This window comes from Sciurus vulgaris (assembly GCF_902686455.1).
Source record: "Sciurus vulgaris genome assembly, chromosome: 2".
Lineage (NCBI taxonomy): Eukaryota > Metazoa > Chordata > Mammalia > Rodentia > Sciuridae > Sciurus > Sciurus vulgaris.
Window position 1 is genome coordinate 128,435,877 of NC_136462.1, and position 5,867 is coordinate 128,441,743.

The following is a 5,867-nucleotide window of genomic DNA, read 5'->3' on the forward strand; positions in this document are numbered from 1 at the left end:
ACTCAAAAAACTTTACACCAAGAATACAAATAACCCAATCAACAAATGGGCTAAGGAAAAGAACAGACACTTCACAGAAGAAGATGTACAAGCAAACAACAGATATATGAAAAAATGTTCAACATCTCTAGCAATATGAGAAATGCAAATCAAAACTACCCTAAGATTCCATCTCACCCCAATTAGAATGGCAATTATCAATAATACAGGCAACAATAGGTGTTAGATTTCATCTAACTCCAATTAGAATGGCTATTATCCAGAACACAACAATAGTAAATGTCGGCGTGGGTTCGAGGAATAAGGTACACTCACCGATTGTTGATGGGGTTGAAAATTAGTGCAGCCACTCTGGAAAGCAGTGTGGAGATTCCTTAGAATACTTGGAATGGAACCACCATTTGACCCACCCAGCTATTCCACTCCTTGATCTATACCCAAAGGACTTAAAATAAGCGTACTACAGTGGTGCAGCCACGTCAATGTTCATAGCTGCTCAATTCCCATTAGCCAGATTGTGGAACCAACCTAGATGTCCTTCAATTGATGAATGGATAAAGAAACTGTGGTATATCTACACAATGGACTATTACTCAGCCATAAAGAAGAATAAAATTATGGCATTTGCAGATAAGTGGATGAAGTTGGAGAATATCATGCTAAGTGAGATAAGCCAATCTCAAAAAACCAAAGGATGAATGATCTTGCTGATAAGTGGATGATGATACATAATGGGGAGGGTGGGAGGGAGCAAGAATGGAGAAAGGATGGACTATATAGCGGAAAAAAGGGTGGGAGCAGTGGGGGGAAGGAAAAATAACACAATGAGTCAACCATCATTACCCTATGTACCTGTATGATTACACAAATGATATGCCTCTACTTCATCTACAACCAGAGAAACAAGTTGTACCCCATTTGTTTACAATTTTAAAAAAAGAATTCTAGATTGTTGTCAGTGCCTCTCAGATGGACAGAAATGCAATACTTCCAACAAAACGCATCTCCAACAAGGGGTTATAAAACTACATAGGACACCTGAGCCACCCTGGACTTGAGAGATTGAAGCAAACAAAGCAATTTTAAAGATTTGAAAAAACCTAGCTCAGTACACGACAGATTGAAGCATATATAAGAAATTGGGCTCACCACCCATGGCATTTGGAATTTGTTTCCCTATTCTCCCTTAAAACTGCTTTCCTTTCCATCTATGCCCTTTCAAGTTGGCCTGAGGTTGTGAATAAATATATCAAAAATCCCACTGAATCAAATCAAGGCAGCCAGGCCTGAAGCCGACGGTGTGGATGCAAAACACTGGGAGGGTAGAGAGCTGGACTTTCATCCTCGGCTTGACGTCCTGTGGACACATTCTCTCCATCATACTGTCCTCGGTTATCTAGCCACACAGTCTTCATCTTTTCTTCTATGTGTATCAAAGCTGATTGTCTCCTCTAGGTATTGCCTGTGCATTTTAACACCTGTAAATACCTAAGCAGGTCCCTGCTTATCCTCCTGATATAGGACGTTGAGAACTTACAATACTGAAGTGTCCTTCTGCTGTCTGAAAGAAATAGGTTAACAAAGGAGAAATAGATACACACACACACACACACACACACTCATACATACATACATATACACACATACATATGAGAGAATCCATACAAAAATATGTATGATCATATATATATTTACATGTATATGTGTAAGTTTTCATCTTACATAGCAGACATTAAAGCACATATGAGAAAGCAGCAACAATAAAAGAGATGTATTAAAAATTTTAAGCCAGTGATATTTTTGATGTTACACAACTGATTTCCTTGGTGGTGACTGCTATATTTTTAGCTGTGCTTTGATCACTGCTGCTGGAGACAGCTGTTTCCGTGATCCACAAGTGTATGTGGTGCATACATCCATCCTGTGATTTTGAATAACCACCATCAGTCATCTTCCCCCACAGTGGAGTTTCACTCTCCAGTTGTTCTCGTCATTTGCTTATTAGTTATCCCAGTGTTGAAAAAACAAACCTGCAAGCCAGGTTCCTCGTTTACCACATTAATCTATTATTCAATAATAACGTTCTTTACAGAGCTGCATTAATTAAAAGCAAGAACCATAAGAAAATTGTCACTTCAAGTGTCATTTGTCACAACAACCTGATGTTCTTTTCTTTCTGTCATTTTTAGAACTTTGGTTGCCCTGGTAACCCATAGCAGCTTTTATATATAGCACCACTTATATTGAGTTGGTTTATTTTCTTTCTTTCCTCTTTTTTTTTTTTTTTTCACCATCAGGAAGACAAGCTGTTTTTCCTTCTTTTAACAAAGCTCATAATGTGGTAGAATAATCAGGCATAATGATAGGTTGATCCACAAAGGAATAGTACATGTTAAATGAAAAATTATTATCTTGAATCTGTATATTAAGCTGTTCTGTTTAAAAAATAAAATTTCTAAGAAGTGAGTCCAGCTTTAATCTCCCAGGTATAGGCTCATTAGAAATCTGTAGCCCTAGGATATAATTAGTATCTTGTAAAATAACAGACAAACAAAACAACTGCAGGTTCAAGGTAAATTCAATATGAAGCTTTGAATCGGGCTGTCCCTTGCCACGGGCTGTGGCGCTCACTGACCCTGTCCAGGTATCTTTTGGGGTTCTCAGTGATTCCCACCCACTCCACTAGAACCAACACCAAAGTGCAATGAGAACAAAGCCTTCCTGCAACTGGCAGTAAGGAAAAAGAAAGTCTTCTGTAAGGGATAGATAACATTCTGGAAGATACCAAAATACATGCCAAATAGGGAGAGACCAGGATAGAGACGCCACAGGCAGGCAATGTATTTGAATGCCCACCCCACATACAAAGGCAACTCTCAGTTCTCTCTTGTTCTGACTTTGTATGGTTTGAGTGTGTCCCCCACAGGTTTGATTGTTGGTAGCTCAGTCCTCAGTGTGGCAATCTGGGTAGGTGGTGGCACCTTTAAGAAATAGGGCATAATAGTGAGGTTGTTGTGGTTTGGATATGTGGTATCCTGGAATAGCTCACATGATAGACAATGCAGGAATGTTCAGACCTGAAAAGATTAGATAGTGGAAATTGTAATCTAATTAGCAGATTTATCTATCTGTTGGATTAATAATTTGAATGTATTATTAGGTGGTAACTGTGGGCAGGTAGAACATGGGCATAAAGAAGTAGATACCTGGGAGCATGCCTTTGGGAATTATATATGTTGTCTCTAAATGCTCATCCTCCCCCTCTCTCTCTCTTTCTCTCTCTCTCTCTCTCTCTCTCTCTCTCTTTCTCTCTCTGTCTCCTTCCCAGTTGCCACAGGTTTCCTCTGCCATGCCTTTCCACCATAATGTTCTGCCTCATCTAAGACCCAGAGCAATGCAGTTGCCCCACCATGGACTGAACCTCTAAAACTGTGATCTCAAAATAAACTTTTTTCCCCTAGGTTTTTCTTGTCTGGTATTTTTGTCACAACATTGAAAAATCAACTAAAGCAGAGGCAGTTGGGTCATCAAAGGCACTGCCCTTGGAAGGAGTTGCTGTAGTTCTTGTGGGTCTGTGGTTACTTCTCGAGAGACAGTTGTTATAAAACTGCCAGTCTGACCCTTGAATTGCTCTTTGGCTTCCTGTCTTGCCGTTTGATCTTTCTCTTTTGCACACACTCCCACCATGCTAATAGAATCAGCCATGAGGTCCTCACCAGAGTTGAGCAGGAATTGACATCATGCCCTTGAACTTCTAGAACTGTGAGCTAAACAAACCTCTATTTAATAAAGTACTCCTCCTTGAGTGTTTCTTTATAACAACAGAAAATGGTTTAATGCATTGCTCAAGACTTTTACCCTCGATCCAGTCAGGCTTATTATTTACACAATAATCCAAGTCTATTCTCATTGTACTTCACCTTCTAATTGGAAGCCCCTGGCCTGAATTGATCCTTTTTCTCCTATCCAAATCCTACACAGCTGAAATGATCTAAGTCCTTGTGTTCTAGGTGACCCCTCCCAATCTTTAGCTCTTGGAAACGTCTTAACCTCTTTTCTTGTCTCCATGAATTTACAACCACTATATGCCACTCATAATTTAAATATTTGCCCACATTTTACATAGTTCAACATGTTTATTGGGCATGTACTATTTATGTACCAAGCTTTGTGGTGGGAGAGAGGAGGCAAACAAATTGAGGTTTAGATAAGAGCTTTCAGTCTAGTGGAGGAAAACCAACACAGAAACAGACCATTTCAGTATAACTCAGAGAAAACAAGCTCCAGTTTACATTTTTTTACAGTACAAGCTGTACTTAACAATTTCTGGGGTTTCCTGGAGAAAATAATGCCTGAAATGAGTCTTTAAAGATGAAGAATATTTAACTGAGGACAGAAAGAGGATAAGGGCACCCGAGGCAAGAGAACAGCATGGAGAAAAGCCCAGAGTCATGGAACATCAGGGACTTTGCAGGTCAGAACAACAAGCACTGCAAGAAAATAAAAGGAAGGAAGAACTGCTGGAGATGTGAACAGGAACCATGCGTTAAAGTTCTTGCTTGCCTTGGGCAAGGATTTGGGTCTCATGTGAAAAGCAAGAGCCATTAAAAGATGCTAGCTTTGGGAATGACCTATTTGAATCTGTGTTTTAGATTCAGATGTTTTCTACTCCATATCTCCCCCACATTTAGGGGTATATATGTTTATATTAATATTAGTTTACTTCTTATACTAGGTGATATTTGAAAACAATTATTTTAAAATTTCTATGTATACCACAATCTACAATACACAGACAAGAACTCTAGAAATATGTGAACTGTTCAAAAGCCACTCTTCCTGATTTTCTGTAACTTATCGAAAAGTCATGAGTACAATGCACAAAAGTCCTAGACACAAAAGCATAGTGAACTGAAACAGTCTATCGTCAATAACACCTAATTTGAATTGACCAAACATTTTTAAGGCAACAAAATAAATCAGTGCTCAGAGGGAAATTTAGAGTCCTAATTGCTTATATTAAAAAAGAAGAAGCTGAGTGTGGTGGCACACACTATAATTCTAGCTACCAGAGAGGCTGAGGCAGGAGGATCCTAAATTCAAGGTCAGCCTGGGCAACTTAGCCAGACCCTATCTCAGGATTAAAAAATTAAAATAAAAGGACTGGGGATGTAACTCAGTGGTAGAGTGTCCGTGGGCTCAATCCCTATTTCCACAACAGAATAAGTAGAAGGAGAATGAGGGGAAGGGGAGAGAAAAGGACAAGGACAAGAACAAAGAGGAGGAGGAAGCCAAGGAGAAGGAGAACAAGGAAGAGGAGGAGAAGTTTAAACTAACCTTAATGTCGGCAGAAGGAAAGAATGAAGATCAGAGCAGAGAAAATTGAAATTAAAAAGTAGAAACACTACTAAAATTAACCAAACCAAAGTTGGTTCTTAGAAAAGATCAACAAAATTGGCCAACCTTTAGCTAGGCTGAATAAGAAAAAAGAGAAAAGACCGAAATTACAAAAATCAGTAATGAAAGAGAGGACGGTAAGAAAAAACTTGCAGAAATAAAAAGAATGGTAAAAGAATTCCATGAATAATTTTACAAGTTATATAATCTATATTAAATGGAGTAACTCCTAGAAACACAGAAACTACTAAAACTGACTCAGGAAGAAATAGAAAATCTGAATACACCTATAACAAGTAAAGAGATGGAGTCAACAATTTAAAAACCTCCCAACAAAAAATGATGAATTTAGTGAGTTCTACAAAATATTTAAACAAAAATTAATACCAATATTTCTTAAATTCTTTCAAAACAAAAGAGGAAATAATACTTTCTAACTCATTTGACAAGGTCAGCATTAGTCCTGATAT